General features: G+C 41.3%; 2 protein-coding genes and 1 long non-coding RNA gene across 7 annotated transcripts in view; 1 reads left to right on the forward strand and 2 right to left on the reverse strand.

Moving 5' to 3' along the window:
• Positions 1–21,335, forward strand: part of LOC144986665 (NACHT, LRR and PYD domains-containing protein 12-like) — a 515,000-nt gene that overhangs the window by 410,376 nt on the left and 83,289 nt on the right. The window lies entirely within an intron of this gene.
• Positions 1–21,335, reverse strand: part of LOC101164420 (uncharacterized) — a 736,165-nt gene that overhangs the window by 32,765 nt on the left and 682,065 nt on the right. The gene's annotated exons all lie outside the window — the stretch shown is intronic.
• LOC144988260 (uncharacterized) lies at positions 69–14,999 on the reverse strand. 3 transcript variants are annotated; one of them, XR_013652117.1, is made up of 4 exons: positions 14,856–14,999; positions 8,092–8,260; positions 6,670–7,915; positions 69–1,784 (listed from the first exon to the last, which is right to left on the reverse strand). It is a non-coding gene; the product is annotated as an uncharacterized LOC144988260 (long non-coding RNA). The 3 variants fall into 3 exon arrangements; XR_013652116.1 differs by having other exon boundaries at positions 8,092–8,263; XR_013652115.1 differs by lacking the exon at positions 14,856–14,999 and having other exon boundaries at positions 8,092–8,369.

Here is a 21,335-nt window from a genome sequence, read left to right on the forward strand (position 1 = left end):
TATATAATCTTAACAATACTTATCTCTAGTAAATGGTTACTTGACCTAACAAACACTGCAGTCACTACTTTGTGTTTAAATATTTATTAAATGTTCACTGATCACATTAAAAGTGTTAGAATTAAAGATGTATAAAAAACATTTCAACCATAATGAAGACATTCAAGATTTAGTTCTGATGAAACAAAACAAACAACTCATTTCTATTTGCAGGTACATCTAAAACAATTCATTTTGTACAAAAAATGGTACATATTTGTCAGCAGTAAAACTTAGAACTTGTCTAGAATCATTACACAAATATTGAAACTTATTGATCCATTACTTTTTTTGCTTTTGATGTAGAGAAGATGAATACCTAATATGTAAACGCAGCTATTGTTTGTCAAGAAAAAGACTTGTGAGTTCTAATGTGTGTCTTAAGAATAGATCTGCAACTTAAAACTTGAATCACATTATTTACAAGAAAAAAGGCTTTTCTCCTGTATGAGTTCTCATGTGCCTTTTAAGACAATATAAATCTCTAAAACTCTTTTTACATTCTTTACACGAAAAAGCCTTTTCTCCCGTGTGACTCCTCATGTGTGTTTTGAGACTAGATATACGTCTAAAACTTTTATTACATTCTTTACAAGAAAAAGGCTTTTCTCCTGTGTGAGTTCTCATGTGTCTATTGAGATGAGATATTTGACTAAAACCTTTTTTACATTCTTTACAAGAAAAAGGCTTTTCTCCTGTGTGAGTTATCATGTGTGTTTCGAGATGAGATATTTGACTAAAACCTTTTTTACATTCTTTACAAGAAAAAGGCTTTTCTCCTGTGTGAGTTCTCATGTGTCTACTGAGATTAGATATTTGACTAAAACTTTTATTACATTCTTTACAAGAAAAAGGTTTTTTTCCTGTGTGAATTCTCATGTGCCTACTGAGATCAGATCTGTTACTAAAACTTTTTCCACATTCTTTACAAGAAAATCGCTTATATTTTGCATGGATTCTTGTGTGAATTCTGAACAGAGATTTGTTACCAAAGCTTTCACCACATTCTGTACAGATATAACATCTTTCATCAGACCCAGTTTCCATGTAGTCAGACGGGTTAGAAATTATTCTTGAGTCTTCAACGGATTTGAAAAAAGAAAGTATTTCTTCATTTGGAGATTGTTTACATTTCTTACCCAAACTTGCCTTCTTTGGCTTTTTTCTAACATCAAATTTACACTGAGTCTCTGACATGTGAGAGCTGTCCACACTTTGGACATGACTTCTGTCTCTTTTCTTCCTCTGATCTCTGTTCTGTGGGTCTGTCTCTTCATCTGTAGTTGATGTTGATTCTGTCTCTTCATCTGTAGTTGATGTTGATTCTTCATGTTGGTTTCCTTCTTCATCCTGACTTTTAACATTAAAGCTTTGCTGATTTTTTAGATCTGCTTCACTGTTCTCATCTTCCTCAAAAGTAGCAATCTCCATCAAGTTATCAGTCTCCTGCTTCAGATCAAGCTTCTCTTCATCCTGACTGATGAAGAGGTCATCTGGCTCCTCTTTAATCTGTGATGGTCCTGGTACCCCATGTTCATCTACAAATTGTGGAAGTTCTGGATCCTCCTGCTCCTCTTTATAATATGGAGGTACTTGTTTTTCCTGTTCCTCTTTATAATGTCGAGGTTCTGGTTCCTGCAGTTCCTCTTTATAATGTGGAAGTTCTGGTTCCTCTTGTTCCACTCTGAAGTTCCTCTGCGGGTTGCAGGGATCCTCCTCTTCAGTACTCCAGTGCTGGGGGAGGACTGCAGAAACACAAGAGGCCCTTTTATATGTTTTGAGGATTTGTGTGTTGTTAAGCACCAATAAAAATTTGAATAGACTCAGTCAGAATATGGACAATTTACAATTTTACTTTAAATAATGAAATTCCTTAGTTTAAAACACAAAATCCAGGAAACCTTTCTAAAAGATAACGTACCTGTGACTGTGAATGCTTATCTACAACACAACCTCCAAAATGTTTGAGAAGGAGCCCCTGAAGGACCATTGTTTGTTAAGTTAACTTACTGGTAATATTGCCAATGAAGTGCTTTTTTTTAAAAGAAGTTGCTTCTGTTTTCTTTAGCACAGCAGCACAACACTGTGCTGAAAAAGGCCCCCCCTAAACCTCCCCACAATGAGGAGAGCTGTGTCAGTCAATAACCTGTATGCTGAACCAGCTGAAAATAATAAAAAATGTTGTCTTAATAATTTATTTAATACTTTCTTAAATAAATTGAAACTGCAGAAAAGTAATTCATAAATGGTGCAAACAGGTCTTTAATGCCAAACAGGTCTTTGATGTAATCTAACTGTATTTCTTTCACGATCATAGGGCGCGCTTACAAGTATTAAATTTTCTCTAAAGTGTAGGGGGCGCCCTATGAGGTGGTGTGCCTAATGTATCGTTTTGGGGCGTAGAGGAAGACGGCATGAGAACGGGGAAAGGAAGTATGGGCGAGCTGGGTCACTCTTAACGCGGTAGCAAGAGCAGAGCTGCTATTCAACAGGCTGCAATGGAAAGCTGTCTGTGCCTTGTTTACCTCCCAACCACTAACAGAGTGAGGGAGGGGTAAGCACTTCATTTATTACAGCTTCAACATACTTTTCGCTAGAGACACCATTCAAACATTGAAATGCTCACAAAGCTTTGAACTACAACACAAGTTTTATGATCATTATGGGATGGCAACATGACCTACGGTTTGGCAGCCATTTTGTACAATAATCTGAGGCGATTTTCATGTTTTTCCACATTAATAAATAACTAACTTTATTTCCTTGTGATTTTCACAAAATATCATGCTCATGCCATTACTTTAAGTCTACAATCACCTCTGGAGTTTCATCGACCTTTGATCCCAGGAAGAGGCCGCCATCTTGAATTTTCAAAAAAAGAGCACCTTGAGGACCAAATGCAAACGAAACCTCTTCCTTGGGATTTTTATCAATCATCTTACAACTTCTCAGGCGTCAATAGGAAGCAACCATGGAAACAATGTGGCAATTATAAATTGTAGATTTGAAATGCTGTCCACGTAATGAGCTCGCTAAAAGTGGTGTACTATTATGGCGTTGCATGGCTGCCATAAAGTGAAAGAACGCAAAATCAACTGAGCAGGTGTATTCCGGAACTGAGTGAGAGAACCTTACAACCGCAGGCGCAATTCTAACCGAGTGACCCCCGCATTTTACAACTGCACGTCTGCAATCGTAACTGAGCGGTGATCCTGCAGCGTTCACTTCCCCTTTGCAGGCTCGCCTGTGTTTGCGCGCCAGGTTAAGGGGGCATTTTTGAGATAGGTTCCTCACTCTGTTCCTGAATACACCCGCTCAGTTGTCTTTACGCCCCAGTGATGAAACGCCATATACTCTTAAACTTGCCTGTTTTTCAATGAAATACTGTGAAAATCGAATGCATGCATCCATGGCCGGAACTGAACATAATGAAAAACACTGAATACTGACATAAGGAATGTGGGCGTGGTTAGCAAACAACCTCTGTTGCTGAGGAGCAACTTAGCAACAAACTCAGTTTTGCTCCCACTGCCTTTTGAAAACACACACCAGCATTTTACCGGTATGTTTTCATGTTAAGAAAAAACACCCATAACTGAAACTGGGCTGTTTAGTCCAGTGCTGCTGTATTGTAAGGAGAGGAATATTTGGTAAATAATATGGCTTTAATTGTGTGTTTGTGTCTGGCAGGTCAGTGTGTGGTGTGGCTCTTTGACTCACAGATAGAAATTTCGGCTCTTTGTATCAAACTTGTTCGCCACTCCTGTTTGTGTTAGATGCTTTAATAAAAAAAAATGGCGGATGTAACGTCGATTAAAACCTTAACCAACGGCCTAAGACCAGGGTGAGAAAGTGCAGCGGGTTTTTCTATGCTGTAAGTTTTTTTCATGTTAAATCACTGCATTTGTTAACGTTTTAATTCACGTTACAGCCACCGTTTCTTTTCTATACAGCTTCAATAAGAAAGTCCCGCCCGCTGCTTTGCCGGATTTGACCAGCAAATTTCGGCCAATCAGATCAACCAGAAAGGTTACTGCCCCCAAGTGACAAACACACCCCTGAACACCACCCCCCAAGTGATGAAAGCACCCCTTAACACTGCACGCAAACCCAAGCAAGCGTGCAAAGGGGAATTGACCATGTAGGATCACCGCTCAGTTAGGATAGCAGGTAGTTGTAAAATGCGGGATCACTCGGTTAGAATTGCGCCTGTGCAGTTGTAAAGTTCCTCACTCAGTTCCTCAATGCGCCAGCTTAGTTGTCTTGATGCTCTCTCTTTCACTTTATGGCTAGCGCTGTGATGGTGTGGGATTTTTTAATCACAGCGCGGATGAACCAGCAGGGGGGCGTCTTTGTCTTTTTGTTTTTCATTTTGACGTTCACTCAACCAGGAAGTTTATTTTTCTGTCATGCATTTATAAATTTTGGTCTGTTTTCTTTCTGTACTGGAGTGTTTATGGAGCCACGACACCTGCAATGCAGACTAGACAAAAGCACACCATTCTAATGAAGTATCTAGTATGTTTACATCTTCCCTTACTGAATAATAAAAAAGCCTTTTAGCCTTGAGGACAGAGAGAGGACAGCCACAGAGCTTAACAGGTCGTGTTTCTCCACCTCTCCCCTTTTGGAAAAGGTTTGAAAATTCATCCAGACTCTTGTGTGTCTTTTCATTTCTGCATATTTCATTTTTGGACGTCGAGAACCACCTGAATCTGCGAAAGCAGGACGAGACCGCAACAATCCCTTTCCAGTGACATAAAGATCAATCCAAAGAATTTAAAATGTTTAACCCTTTATAGGGCAAGTGACTGTTTTTGGTAATTTCCGCACCTGTTACTTATCACGCCCTTCCCCCGTCTCAGTGAGTTCAAGAGTCATGGGATCTTTACCCATGACTCAGCAAAGATCATTCTACATTATAGGTTACTCAATTGTGCAACTTGACCAATCAGCAGAGAGCAGGGTCACATCAAATTTCCCTTTCTCTGCAAAATCAGAAAAAGTTGCTTTTGCAGCTCAGTTCACTGGACATTTTCAAAGGAATCGTCAAAACTAACCATGGTAAGTTGATGAAACTCATACATTTTATTGTTGAATACTTGTGTTAAGGCCTGTTCACACCGGGACGAATTTCGCCGGCGATTTTCGCCGACGTTTAACGCCTCGTGACTAAACAAAGGGCACCAACGAGAGTGTGCACACCGACGCGAAAAAACGCCAGGCGTTAAAGCGTCAAAAAAAAAAAAACGCCTCGGGTTCGTTTTCTACTCGACCAATGAGAATGGCGCTTTTGCTCACGTGTCTGGAGCTTCTGAAGTTACAGTAAAACACAACTTGGGGGCGCTCAAACACAAAACTGCCTTGCACACATACCAGCGAAGAAGATAGACGCCAAGTAGCGTCTACACACAGCCGCGAAGCAATAATGACGGACATTCTAAAATATCCCCTTACCAAGTACCAGTTGGAGCTACTGGTGCTTGAAATATACATGTTTTCTTTGTTTGATTCTGACAAGCGTGTAAATACTTGCTCTCTTCTTCTGAGTGAAAAGCGACTTTCAAAAGCGTAAAGTTGCGCAGCGCCACCTTGTGTACAGGAGTATTTCTGTTTTACATTAAGCGCCATCTAATGTCAGGGAATGAAATTGCATGTTCACTCCACTCATCGTCAGCGAAAATCGCCTGGGTGTGAACACAAAAAACGTGGCGAAAAACGCTGGCGAATAACGCCTGGCGAATATTCGTCCCGGTGTGTACGGGCCTTTAAGTGTTGACATATAAGTTGTTTGCGGAGAATTTATTGAAATGAGTGAAAATACGGCATGAAAAATGCAGGCACCATATTTGATCATACGCCCTATTCACTAAAAACAAAATTTTACTTGGTATGTCTGTTTTTGGACATATGCCCTATGCATCTAACAAACCATATTAGTGCATTTTCTTTACAAATAAAGAAATACAACTTATATTATGTTTTAATGTTGCCAAATGTTTTATATCACTATACAGTGATTCAGGGAGAATTTAAACACTGTTTTTTGTTTATGAATAGTTATAAAGAGTGATTTTTGTCAGTTTATGATGTTATGAAAGTTGTTTTATTGCATGTGTTTAATTTTTAGTTTCCATCAATTTTTTATGGCAAGAGGAGGGAGACTGCTGTTGTGCCAGTCCACCCTGACATTAGTGATGTTGATGAGGATCAAGATGATGGTGTGTCAGACCCCGACTTCGCCCCACCCACCCACAACCAGGACATTCCCAGACCCTCACACACAGTTGTGTGAGGGTCTATTCAACACTTTTGTTATTAGCACTTTTTGTTATTATCACGTTTATGTTCTAAAAGTGATGTTCAAATGTTCAAATACATAATGTGTTTTTCTTATATTTATATATATATATATATATATATATATGTATACTTATTGGAATTTGTTTTCCCACTTACGGGCAAGTGACCAAATATGGTAACTTCATTGGCATTGATTTTCTACATGAAAATAAAAAAAATTGAAAAATGTCACCAATGATATGACGTCTTGTTTTGTTCTCCAATAACACTCTAAGGTTGAATTTTAGAGTATTTCAATGAGTGCCCTATAAAGGGTTAATCACATACCAACTATGTGGAGTTGAAGCTGCGGGTTCCAGCTGCTATCAATCCAGCAGTCTGCGCTGACGACAGAGCTCCTCCTCGTTCTGGACGATGGTTCCTCCAGCAGCAGAAAGTTGTTCTCTGACAGAACCTTCCTGAGGTTCTGAAGACATGGTTCCTGCTCCGATCTTCAGCTCAAACTCCCCACAAACAAACAACACCGTCCTCTCAACACAAGCTAACGCTGCTAGCCTGCTAACAAGCTAACGCTGCTAGCGCCTCGTGCTGTTCTTCTTCTTTGTTTGGCTAACAGTGTCATGGTGCTTTAGCGCCACCAGCTGGTCTGGAGTGTTATCTGTCACTCATATTATCATGTCGATAACGGCAAAAGACTCCTTTTTTAAACTTTGCAGGCAAATAAAGGAGAAATGGACAGTTTTCACAAACAATATTTGTGTGTGACTAGTCTTTCTTGAAAAAAATAAATTTTCGACCAAACTGGAGAAGAGGGAACAGGACGTGAACTTGGCTGATGATGTCAATGAGTTATTTCAATTTCACAAGCCTGACCCACGGTGGCGGAGCGCGACGGCATCTTGGTGAGGTCGACGGCGCCCACATGACAATGATTTCTATTGATTTTAGTGGTGTCTAAGTAGCTTTTATATGCTATATATATTTTTACATTTATACATATTTGTGAATATATTATATTTAATGCATTGTTGCAGGTCTTCTTACAAATCAAAAACTTATTACAAAGAATTTTTAAAAATAATTTGTAAACATTTAGAAGTTTTAGACTTCTTTGACATGTAATTTAAATTATTTAGGAAAAACCAAACAATAAGTCCATAATAATAATAATAACGACAATAAATCAATAGTAAGTCAATAAAAACAATAAATAATAACAATAAATAAATAATAAGTCAATAAAAATGTAAAAATAAGTCTATTAATAATGATAATTTAAAAAATTAATATTCAAAAGAAGTCCAAAAGTGAACAATAGATTTACCCTAAAAAAAAAAAAAGAAAAGGAAAACAATCGATTTATACTAATTCATGTGAGTGATCAATTTGTGTAACACAGATGCTATGGTGTCGGGTTTCAATCAAACAGTCTGGCCCTCATCAAAATGTGTTTTCACAAATGTTTCTAACATATCCAGACTGTATTTCTAGTTGGTACCACAGTGATCCATCTGGGTTAGCTCTTTTTATTGCTAAGATCCACTTTTTCCTTAATTCTGAATCCATTGAAAACCTAGCCTAGTATGCTGTATACAGATTTAGCAAAATAAAATGTACATTTATGTCGACAGCCAATTATATGTACATCATGCCTACATGTTGATAATAGCCCTGGGGCATCATGCATGTCAACATGTATATGACTAATGAAGCCCCTGCAGCATCAAAAGAAAAAATTAAAATACCTACCTGTGAAATGTTCTGCCTTCCTCCTTCATGGACTCATTGCACTGCAGTAGTAACTTGACCTCACCAAGATGGCGGTGCTCTCCTCCCATGAGGAAACACGTGATGTTTCCTCTAGCGATATAACTAATTGGATGATGTTAGGGCGCCATTTTGTCGTCTTCAGCCAGGTCTTCTTGTCATATGTAAGCCAAAGAAAAGGAAGAGTAATGTATTTTCTGGACAACACCGCTCCTCATGAACTGAAATAATATGAAAATTATGACATAAACTATTGGTAGAAAAAGTGACGTTACGTCTTTTCATGTTTTTGGGTGAAAAAAATGTAATAATTCTATCCCTTGATGTCTTTACGTTATGCATTTACTTTATTTATTATTAAAGTCATCAAGTTTTAACAATTCTAAAATCGAAAAAAAAATAATAGAGGTGGATCTGTAATTCTAACAAAAATTGTTCTTTCTTTTGCATTTTTATTTTGTTGTATTTGGAACAGAATTTCTTTTAATGTGAAGTCAGCAGACGTCATCATTATATCTTCTTGTTTCACACTTGCATTTGCATCGGTTTAGCTCAGAGGTTATTTCTACGACTGATTTGTCACATCTGACAGTTGGCAACTTGGCCGAGTTCAACCACGGTGCTGTCGTTCGTTTTTATCTTCATTATTTTTAGTGTAAAAATTGTTATAAAGGACAAAAATGAAAATAGAGTAAAATAGAGTAACCTGTTAAATGATGAATTATTTGAGTTTTGATGTAGAACAGAGGCAGAAAAACTGAAGGATGAAATTTATTTATTTTTTCAATTTAAAATTATTCAAACTTCAATGACACAACTTGACACTTTGAAACCATCTGGGGCTGACTTGGTCTTGCTCGCTGGGATACGGCCAACATCCAGAAATCTACCAACAGACATTTTTAGCTCTAGTTTTTGAACATTCTATGTTTTGAAGAGGCAGGCTCTTCTAAAAGAAACTAGCAGGAGCCCCAGCGCTGGTCTTTGCTTGGATTTGTTTTAGACTTGTTCAGAGTCAAATGCATGTTTTAAGGGGAGGAGGATTATTTTGTTGTTGCTGTTTTTGTTCCTATTCTTACAATCCACTATATGTCCCGTGTTGAATTCTACTATTAAAATGTGGGAAACAAATGTTTATCAAATCCAAATCAATCCAAAAGCCTGGAGACTGGATGGCCGTGGTCCTCCCTTTGACCTGGACACTGGTTGCCATGGCGACCTGCACACTCACCAAGCTGGAACTTAGAAGAAGAAAAAGAGACCAAAATGATTGATAAAGCAGGTTTTCCAGGGAAATCCCACAAAGTGCTTTCCAAGCTAGAACTAAGAATATCCAGCATGCATTTGGAAAAACTCATTAGCTTCTTGTGGAAAATGATGAGTCATTTGAAAAGCATTCTATGAATGCTCAGAAAACTTCCTCTAAGGTTGTGGTTTTTTGGAGAAGTCCTCCTTGTGGTATTATACATGTTGGGGGTAAAACCCTAGTTAAGGAGATGTCATGAGAGGCAGGCCCACGAGGGGGCGCGCTAGGGAGAGTTCAGGACTGTGTGGTTGTTTTCCGGTTGTTGAATAAGGCAGTCTACAGCACAACCCGTCCCGGAGCCTTTGTGAAAAGTAATAACACGACATGGTGACAGAAGTGGGATACTGTTGAACTGACTGAACAACAACAACAAAAAAAAAAGAGACCGGCGGAGCACGGCAACTTCAGGGCATGTCGGAGGACGAAATGGCAGCGCCGCAAGCTACCCCATGTGCTACGTTTACCATACAACCTCCTGAGTCGTTTGACTTCACAAAACCACAAGAATGGGAGCGATGGATAAGACGTTTTGAGCGCTTTCGGCTCGCAAGCAACCTTAACGCGACGTCGGAAGAAAACCAGGTAAACACGTTGGTTTACTGCATGGGGGACGAAGCAGAAGACGTGCTGAGAGGGCTAACGCTAACGGCGGATGAAAGGAAACAGTATGCAGCGGTAAGAGCCGGGCTAGACTCGTTCTTTGTGCCCAAGAAGAACGTAATTTATGAAAGAGCCAAGTTTAATCGGCGTGTGCAGCAGTCGGAGGAAACTGTGGATTCCTTCATAACGGCGCTTTATGGGCTAGCCGAACACTGTGACTATGGACAGCTACGCGATGAACTGATCCGCGACAGGTTAGTGGTTGGCTTGAGAAACACAGCCCTGTCTGAAAAGCTGCAGCTAGATGACTAACCCTGGACACTGCCATCATAAAAGCTAGGCAATCTGAAGAAGTTAGGCGACAGCAGTCAGACTTAAGAGGAGAAAGCAGCAGTGCTAAGTGCTCAAATGTCGATGCTGTTCAAGCTAAGAACTACAGAAAGCCCAGATTTCCTGCTAAGGCTCAAGCACAGTCACAAATGCAGACCAAGTTCAGACAAAATGCACGTCCACCTCATGCTCAAAAGCTAACCTGCAAAAGATGTGGGAAGGTGCCCTCACATGCAAAATCTGAATGTCCTGCAAAAGAAGCTGCATGTCACACGTGTGGATAAAAAGGACATTATGGCAAAGTTTGCAGAAGCAATTTAAAGTCTGTGAATGCAGTGACTGCAGAGGAAGAAGGCTTTTTTCTGGGAACTGTTAATGCTGGTGCAGACCCATGGTCGGTGCAGCTTCAAGTAAGACACAAGAAAGTGTGCTTCAAAATAGACACTGGCGCTGATGTTACTGCCCTACCCGCCGATGTTTATTGGGAAATAACAGGAGAAGAAGCTGCAAAGCATCTGGTGAAGCCAAAGCGTCTGCTGTTTGGACCAGGTGGCAACGTGCTTCACGTCCTGGGGGTTTCAAAAGAAACACTGCGCAGTGGGAAAAAGACAGCCTCAGAGGACATTTATGAAGTGGAAGATCTTCATACTGCCCTGCTGGGGTTACCAGCTATAAAACAGCTTCAGCTTGTGTCCAGAGTCGACAACATCACCGTGGAGACGGTGAAACAGTTATATCCCCGCCTGTGTAGCGGTCTAGGCCTTGTGCAGAGGCCGTATTCAATCAAACTGCAACCAGATGCTGTGCCCTTCTCTCTGCAGACTCCACGCAGGGTCCCTCTACCTCTCATGGGCAAAGTGAAGGAGGAGATAGACCGCATGGAAAAAATGGGCGTCATCACCAAAGTTGAAGATCCCACTGAATGGTGTGCAGGGATGGTAGTGGTCCCTAAGAAATCAGGTGCAGTACGTATCTGTGTGGACTTCAATAACATGAACCAAGCAGTTCGCAGAGAAAAGTTTATCCTGCCTTCCGTTGAGCACACGTTAGGGATGCTAGCAGGTGCAACAGTTTTTAGCAAACTGGATGCCAACATGGGCTTCTGGCAGGTGCCATTAACAGAGGAGTCTGCTAAGTACACCACTTTCATAACACCTTTTGGGCGCTACTATTTTAATCGGTTGCCATTTGGCATTGCATCAGCCCCAGAACATTTTCAGAAAATGATGGTGACTGAGGTGACCAGCGGCCTTGAAGGTGTGCTGTGTCACATGGACGACATTCTGGTTTGGGGCAAGACCCAGGAAGAGCACGATGTGCGGCTGCATGCGTTGCTGGAGAAAGCACAAAAGGCAGGCATCACACTAAACATCGATAAATGTGAGTTCACATGCCACAAAGTCAGATTTTTGGGTCATGTGATCTCAGCAGCAGGGGTCCAGCCAGACCCAGAAAAGACAAGTGCAGTTCAGGAGATGAGTGCACCCACCAATATCAGTGAACTGAGGAGTTTCCTGGGCATGGTGAACCAGTTGGGGCGGTTCATACCAAATCTGGCAGAGAAAGACAAGGTTTTGCGAGATCTGCTGTCGAAAAAGAACCATTGGTACTGGGGACCAGAGCAGCAGACAGCTTTTGAAAGACTAAAAAAAGAACTTTCATCACCACCAGTGCTCACACTGTATGACCCAAACAGTGTGCTGAAAATCTCAGATGATGCTTCCTCTTTTGGACTGGGAGCGGTTCTGCTGCAGAAAAGCAATGCTGAGTGGGCGCCTGTGGCGTTTGCATCCAGGGCGATGACGGCGACTGAGCAGCGATATGCTCAGGTGGAGAAAGAGGCGCTGGCTTCGACATGGGCGTGTGAAAGGTTCAGCTGCTTTGTTCTGGGCAGATCATTTGAGTTGGAAACTGACCATAAGCCTTTGGTGAGTCTGCTGGGTGGCAAAGCGCTAGACGACCTTCCACCTAGGATCCAAAGATTTAGAATGAGGCTCATGCGCTACAACTATAAAATCTCGCATGTTGCTGGGAAAAACTTATGGACAGCAGACACCCTGTCACGCGCCCCCCTCAGAGCATCAAGAGCACACACCGGTACAAGCCTGCTAGAGGACACTAACATCTATGTGGACTCTGTCATCAGCAACCTACCTGTCAGTGGAGACTATCTGAGCAACCTTCGTGATCATCTGAAAGCAGACAGTGCATGTGCTGCGCTGATGGAGTTCTGCAGAGATGGGTGGCCGGATAAAAACAGACTGCAGGGGGTGTTGAAACAGTACTGGGCTGAAAAAGCGGTACTGGCGGTGCACGATGGACTGCTGCTGCGGGGCACAAGGTTAGTCATCCCATCGGCTTTGCGTAAGGATGTGTTAGAAAAATTGCATGAAGGACACATGGGCGTGACAAAGTGCAGGGAGAGGGCCAAACAAACAGTATGGTGGCCGGGGCTCAGTAATCAGTTGAGTGACATGGTGTTAAGATGCCGCACTTGCATCCAAGAGAGAACCAATGTTAAAGAGCCACTGATGCCAAGTCAGATACCGGACAGGCCTTGGCAAAGACTCGGAGCTGATCTGTTCGCACTGGACAGCAAAGAATATCTGCTCGTCGTGGATTATTTTTCCCGTTTTGTGGAAATTGCACAGCTCTCCAATACACGGTCCATGGATGTGGTGGTGCACCTGAAGTCAATTTTTGCACGTCATGGCATTCCTGAGGTTCTTGTGACAGATAACGGGCCGCAGTTCTCAGGTAGCCATTTTCAGGCTTTTGCAGCATGTTACGGCTTTGAACATGTAACAAGCAGCCCCAGGTTTCCACAAAGTAATGGAGAGGCCGAACGCGCTGTACAGACTGTTAAGAGACTGTTGAAAAAGTCTTCTGATCCGTACCGTGCTTTGCTTGCATACAGAGCAACACCTCTACAAAACGGCTACAGTCCTGCTGAGCTGTTAATGGGGCGTCGACTTCGCAATACTGTTCCTGCCCTGCCGTCCCTGTTGGATCCAGCTCTGCCTGACTACCACGCGTTGGGAGCCAAAGAAAGGGAGAAGAGGTGGAGAGATGCAAGAACCTTTGACAAGCGACACAAAGCGAGAAACCTTGAACCACTCGTTCCTGGGCAAGAGGTCTGGATCACAGATGCAAGAGCTCAAGGTACAGTGATTTCTGCGCATGAGGCTCCTCGCTCGTATCGCATCAAAGTGCCTCAGGGCACACTGAGAAGAAACAGACACCACCTGGTGTCAATGCAGACCGACGGCGAGGGAGTCAAACCTGTTGATGAACCTGTGGGAGAAGATACACCTACTCCAGCTCCAACAGACCAGACACCACACAGTGGAGAAAATAACACAGAGACTGTCCGTACAAGGTCAGGAAGGGTGGTCAGGAAACCAGATAGACTTAACTTGTGAATGAAAAAAAAAACAAAGAGAGTAAATAAGGATTTTTGAGATTATTAGAATGGGATGGTTTGAAAAAAAGGAATGTCGTTGATTTTGTCACACAAGTAAAGATGTATAAATGCCCTTTGTTTTGTTTTAAGAAAGGGAGATGTGGTATTATACATGTTGGGGGTAAAACCCTAGTTAAGGAGATGTCATGAGAGGCGGGCCCACGAGGGGGCGCGCTAGGGAGAGTTCAGGACTGTGTGGTTGTTTTCCGGCTGTTGAATAAAGCAGTCTACAGCACAACCCGTCCCGGAGCCTTTGTGAAAACTAATAACACGACACTCCTCTTCAAAGAAGTTCTCCTGACCATCTTCAAAGCCACTTTCTGCTTTTTCAAACGCTACTGTTCAACAAAAACTTGGTTTCTGCCACAAAACCAACCTTAGACACTGAAACAGAATGAATCCAATGCAGAAATGTGTTGACACCTTTAATTCAAAGCTTCAATCAGTTTGAATCTCATGAAGAACATTTCAAAAATCCACATTTGGATCAGGCGTCTTCATCAGAGCACAACTCATGTTTCCAGGACTGTGACTCACCAATAGATCCTCATTTCCTTTACACAATCTGTTTCCATCATTTGGATTTTTCATAAAAACTTGAGTTAGAAAAGAATTGTTGCCCCAAAATGTCCAGTTTGAATAGTCTACAGTTTGTTGTGTTTGGTTGCTAGGTAACAGGGTCTTTAATGTCTATGATGTCATGGTGGCTTTCAGAGTTGAACTCCTGAATATGACGGTAAACATTTGGATTGAACAAAAATGGGATTGAAGCTCATGCTAAATCCTGATCTCAATGCTGAAAAAACCTCCTCCTAGATTCTGGTTGTTTGGAGAAGTCCTCCTCTTCCCAGAATTCCTGAAAAAAGCCCTCATTTCTCCTGACCATCTTCAAAGCCACTTTCTGCTTTAGTTTAGTCCAAACTTGCTTTATGCTGACAACATTTACAGCTTGAATCCATCTGAAGAATCCAAGGAAACAAACCAATCTAAGTCTGCATTCATGCCACTTCAGAACCAACAAAGCATGTTTCCAGGACGCTGACTTACCAATAGAACTTGGGATTTCCTTTGCAGAATCCTTCTCCGTGTGTTTTCCTTTGTTTTTCTCCCCAAAACCTAAAGCAGAGATTTTTGCTGAGCTGCAGAACAAACGTCTGACTGCTTTAACCGCCGTTGATGGTTTGTTGTGTTTCCCTCTATAGGTGCTATGGTCTTGGTATGGTTGCTAGGTAACGCTGTCTTTGATGATGATGACGTCAGAGTGGCCTCTAGAATGGACTTTTTTCTTGTGGAACCAGGAGCTGTAACCTTTAGGGCACTAGGACCCAGAAAGAGGTCCAGGCAGTGACGGTGTTCAGTGACGGACTGCGCAGCCGCACTTCCTCCAAACGCCACTATTCATCCAGCGCGTGGAGCGCCAGAGTCCAAACGGGCTTAAGGCGCTTTGATAAAGCGCTCTGGAATCCAGCTATGGTGTGCTAAACGTCAGGTCCAGAACGGAAGATGCCATCAATGAAGTCTGTCTGTCAGCAGCAATCCAACGCTGATGGGGTTTAGCTTGTGGAGGATTTGAATGTTCATTTGCTCTCAGGTTGGTTCTGTGCTGGAAGCCCCAACCCTCAGTTCAGTCAAGTTAGAAAGATGCTAACCAGCTGTTCCCTCTGTCACCATGGAAACACGGACCGCTTTAAAGTCGGACAGGATTTTCACGGAGCGGACTTCTAGACGTGGAGGATAAATACTCCAAGATGAATTCATCAGACATGAATCAAACAGTCTTTTCTCCATAGAACAGAATGAAATCCACTGTGTTTTAGCAGCGTCTGTAGCATCACAGAGACGGTGTTCCACCAAAAACTGGGACCTGTCACATGTTGTTTCCTGGTGACAGAGCTGCAGCTTTAATGTCAATGATATAGAAGAAGAAGAATCCAAAACATTGGACTGTTTTCATGTGATCACATGGAAGCAGAATTAGGAAATCTCTAGGAAATCTGTCCTTGTTTTGTCAGCATGTTCGAATTGGAGTTTACAGTTAGACGACAATAAAGACGTGTTCACACCAAGAAATTACTTGGAGGCTATTTTCTTTAAATAAATCAGGAAAATGTTCAAAAAATAAAACATCTGAAGTATTTAGTGTTATAATTTGTCCAATAAAAATATGTTGTCATATATTAATTGTTGTCTCCTGTGTGGAGGTTTTTCAGTTCATTAAAAACTGACATAAATGAGTAACGTTCACTGCAAACTGTGCAGAAGGCATGTTCTTTCTAAAACTGGAAATAGCACCAACCTTTTTTATCACCTGAAGCTGAGTCTCCATTTGATAATTCAATAAAAATAACATTTCATTTCCTCATTATAAAGCAACTTTATTGGAGTTTCATTTGTCATTGGTCTTTTTGAGCCAAAATCCTGAAGAAATCAAAACAAAAGGCTTTTCCATCAGAATCAGAACGTTAGCACGTGACCTAAGTTTGTTCACTTTGTGCTAAATGTTGATTTCTTTGACTGTTGTGTTAATAATATCAACAGTTCTCTGTCGCCTTCTGGTGGTTCATCAGAGAAGCCAAACTTCCAAAGAAAGTGAATCAAGAAACATGAGCTAATTCTTGATGCAGGTTTGAAAACACAGATGGAAAACAGCATCAATACAAATATTAGTCAATGTTTCCTTGAATGGAACAATTTCAGGATTTGTTGTCATAAAGTTGTGAAAAACTGTCTTGTAAAGTGTGTGGTGACGGTCCACTGTGGAAAATGACTGTTTGTGGAACATTGAGATGTGCTCAGTGATTTTGGTTTAGGACACTTTGGTTTCATTTCAAACGTTGGTTTCTCCTAAATCTACAAACTCTCTCCACAAACTGTCTCCTAACTCTCAGGGATTCCTGCTGCTGGCAGTCACGCTTTGGAATGAACTTGATTGAACAACATGTCATGGTCTGGAAGAAGCCCCAGTTCCAGCTGACAGAAGTCTGGTTCTGATCCATCAGATCTCACTAGCAACAGAACCAAACCTTCACGTGTTGCAGCAACAGTTTCCATGTTTGGGAGGATCTTCTGAAGAACAGCTCAGTTCCAGATCACATCATGATGTTTGATGTTTTCTTCATTCCAGGAAATCATCTGTGTCTCCTTTGATCTGTGCTGAGTCAGCACTTTGACTTCTTTTCAACTTTAGATCCATCATTCAGAATCAAGGATTTATTGATAAATATTATTTATTGACAGAAAATAAAGAGTAAATGTATTTATCATCCAGCAGTGATTGTAGGTCTTTTATTTTGAAATTCCTCAAGGATGATCATCATGGTGGGATTTTTAGATCTGCATGAACTCATCCTGAATCCAAAAGACACTGGAGCATCAAAGAATCCAACCCATCTCTGCCAACATGAGACTCTTACTTTGAAAAGTCTCAGACTTCCTGCAGGGAAACAGGCTTTCTGCTGCTGCACTGACAGATGTGCACGAGCTTGAAAGAGCTTCCTGACTGAGGAGCTTTAGACTTTCTCCTGCAGAGCAGCAGCTGACTTCAGCGTCGTCATGGGAACACAGTCTGCTGCTGCTTCTGGAAACGTCTTCAAGGCTGTGGTGGGACTTGTTGGTCTGGAGGACAGATTCTCTGAGCAAATGCTGCTTCAGCTTCAAGCTTCAGCTCTTTTCTTCTGGCAGAGCTTAGAAGAAATGGAAACCTCCTTTGTTCTGACTGTTTGCTCCAAATCCCAGATTCAGGAATTCCTCCAAGAAGTTCAGCTCAGAGATCATCAGCAGAGAAAAGCCTGAAGTTCTGATGGAAAATGACAACAGAACATGATCAATATTATTGATCCACATGGAATCCAGAAGAAACTCTGAGGTGAAGACATGAAGACACAAGCTTCAGAGACATGAGGAGAAGTCAGAGTGGATTCATTCTAGACTTTCTTCTCACATCTTCTCTTCAGAACATCTTTGTCTTTGATCCTTCAAATCTTCTGAAATCTGATCATCCACACATTTTTTATTTGAAATGGTTTATTTCAAGCAATTAAGTAGAAATAATACACAACAGCAATATAATCATCAGTTATACATTCATACAGTAACTAATCAAACTTAGGATATTTAGACATATTAATAAATATTGCTTGAAAGGGAGTGGAAGGAAGCGAATTTATATAATCCCACCCCTTTATACTATAACCATTTTATTACATGATTTATCAATATCCGGTTCCCAGTTTTTATCAGACAGAATTAAAAATCATAAGATATCAATAAAGCACATGACAAAGATGAATTACTTAAGTATTACGTCAAAAATAACTATTTTAGAAATCAACATGGCAAATGCAGATCAGTCATCTGAAATATATGCAGATTATGTTACTTATAAAAGCCATTCATATGAATAAAACATAATACTATATCAGTAAAGTAGACACAACACTGTTTCAGGAATTTTCATAGCAAAATTTCATCAAGTATCAAAAGTTAAAACATGTGCAAAATTATGCTACATTAGGAAAGATTTTTGAATCAATTTATCAGTTTTTGGAGAAAGTGAAGTAATATCATTAAACATCGATCAATTTAACAATTTTCAATAAGTGATTAATCATTTGTTTTACTTTTTTTTATTTATTTTTTTTTGTATTTTTATTTTATTTTTTATAATAAAGTAATGCTGTAGGGGAAAAATAAAAAGGATCCATTAACTGTCGATTGTCCAAGGTTGGTATTTCTTCTTTTACTGATAACAGCCGTTCTTCTGGGTTTAAACAGAGTTAATAGTTCTCTTCCATGTTATGTCTGCAGACATTAGATTCAGGTCCATATCCTTCTTCAGCTGATATCAGCTGCGGTGAAAGTTGAGGTCAAGTTGTCTGCAGGTCAGAACTCTGCTGTTATTCAGGTTACGTCAGACGATGGAGAAAGTGATGAATCCAGGTGTCATATTTCTTGAAATTATTTGGCTCTTTGGTTTATTACTCCACGTTGTTTCAGACAACCGTGATCAAGCACTTCTCAAAGTCCTTCATGGTGTTAATAACCAGAACCTTGGACCGGTCCTCTGGACCGAGCGGTTTGACGTAAATCCTGCAGCATTTAACCCAAGTGTTCTCAATCTGCTTACGCTTCCCGAGAAGCCGTGCATGTTTTGAGATCTCAGCATTCCTTCTGGTCAGATGGTCGTTCAGATAAGCAGCCGAACCTTTCAGGTGTTTCCTTTGGGTCATCAAAGCTAGCTTGTGTTTGTGATTCACAAACCTGATGAGGATCGCTGGTTTATCCGTCTCCTTTCTCCTGGGGAGCAGGTGGCAGGTCTCCATGGTATTGAGATCCAGGGAAATCCCTTTAGATGTGAGAAATGAATGTATTTGTTGTATCAAATACTCTGCATCGATCTCCGTATTAGCACTGCTAGCTACGCTAGCGCTAGCATTAGCAGTGCTTGCTCCTGCTGTCAGTTTCGCTCGAGACTTGATTGGTACTCCAGTGAGAATGACATTATTCCTCCTTAGTTGCTGATCCACATCGTCCAGTCTTTTTGTCCAGAATCTCGACCCGGTTTTCTCGTTTTGAGCCAGAAATCTTCGGAACTCTTCCATCATCTCCCAAAGTGGCGTTAGCTTAGCCGACACTTGTTCCATAAAACTTCTCAGCGTTTCTTGAATAATGTCAAGAGTCTTTTTGAGGTCTTCGTATTCCTGGGGTTTCTTCTGGGGCATGGTCAGCTCTCTTTTTTAGGGAAAATGAACCTTTTAAGTAATTTGAAGATAGTTGTATTCGCAGAGAGGCACGCACACCTGTTGTGTAACCCGGAACCGGAAGTTCGAGGGGGGAAAAAAAAATGGATGGAAAGAACTGAAAAGTGCAAGATTTCTTTCCTACAACCCACTCTAGAAGCGCAGAGGTTCTGAATGGAGCTATAACGTGCGCGCCCTACCCTCCGGTGCACCCTATGGTCATGAAAATACGGTAAGTCCTTCATGTCTTTGTACGTTCTGTCCAGCACGTGTGTGAAGGTTGACGGCGCTCTAATGCAGAGCTTTGAGAGGGAGAGAGGAGAGAAGCAGGGCTGTCCTTTGAGTGGCTCCCTCTATGTTTTAGCCAGCAGAATGCATGCTGACAGGAAGATGTGAAGCCACGTCCACTGAGGAGGAGCCTGCTGCAAGTTCCAACAGGAACCCTGTGAGAAATAACATCTGCAGCTGAAGGAAAGCAAACAGTTTTCTGTCACTGAAATGTTGCTTTGTCATTTCCTCTGTGAGGACCCTCCTCTTCATCACAGATGAAGCTCCGCCCACAAGCGTCCACGTTTGTTCTCCAACCTTCTGCAGGTTCTGATCTGCTTATTTCTCATTGGTCAGAACCTTCAGACCCAGAATCCTTTGCTTTCTTCCCAGAACTTCTGGTTCTGAAGCTTCCTTCCATTTCTGCTTCACTTCCTGTCAAAGCAGCCCTCCCACTGCATCAGGATGAAGAGGATCCACCCTCATCTTCATCCTGTCTTCATGGATCCAGAATCTGCAGGACAATCCACAAACATCCTGCAGTATCTGAGAGGCAGATCACCTCCAAGAAGACTTCTACATCAACCTGTCATTCACTCTGAAGCCCCGCCCCCTTCCATCACATCTGCTGTGTTCAGGAATCAGAGATGAATCCTGATCAAACCCTCAGAGCCCAGAGCATTCTTGGAGATCATTTACACCTTCAATTCAGATGAAATGATTGGATCAGAGTTTTAGTGAATTCACTTTTTCAGTTTAGAAAAATGAGAGAAAAGTTAGAAACCAGAACCTGTTTGGATCCAGAACCTGTTTGGATCCAGAACTGAGACCAGGAGCTGAGATATGAAGACTAAAGAGGAAAGTTCGACATGAAGCTTCATCTTCTCTTCATTTTCCTCACAAACAGCAGCTCAGTGAGGAAGAGGAGCTGCCAGGTCAGAGGTCATGTGATCAAGTTACAGTAACATTCAGGTGAAAGGCTGAAGCTGATTGGTCCAACATAGAACACTCAGCAGAATCAACACAACATGAGGAAGTGATGAGTTCTCAAAGCAAAGCAGAAGAGGAAGAAGCAGAATCACTGATCTGAGCTGCAGCTGCTTCACACGGTGAGAAAAGACGACTTCAGACCTTAGAGGAAAATCTACTTTGTTTGTTTGTTGAACTTTGTCTTCTTTAACTCGACTGTTTGTCTCTGAATATTTATAAAAGATCTTCTTCTTTCTCTGCAAACTCTCATCTCTCTGTTGTTTAAAGATTTGATCTCATTACTGATCAAAAACTGAGAATCAATTCTCACTTATTGATCAGTTTCTGTTTCACTGATTTATGAAGAAAATGGAAACAAATGATGTTTTTATTGTAGATTTTCACAGAATAAACAGTTGATGTTTACAGAAGTAAAAATGCTGACTCATCAAAGTGGTTCAGATCAGCTGACTGCTGCTTCCGGTCTGAACTTTCCAGAATCCAGATAGAAGAAAGAGTTTCGGTAAAACTTAATATTAAGATTCCTTAACAA

This window comes from Oryzias latipes, chromosome 2 (genome assembly GCF_053564925.1).
Source record: "Oryzias latipes strain Hd-rR chromosome 2, Olatipes_Hd-rR_3.1".
Classification (NCBI taxonomy): Eukaryota; Metazoa; Chordata; class Actinopteri; order Beloniformes; family Adrianichthyidae; genus Oryzias; species Oryzias latipes.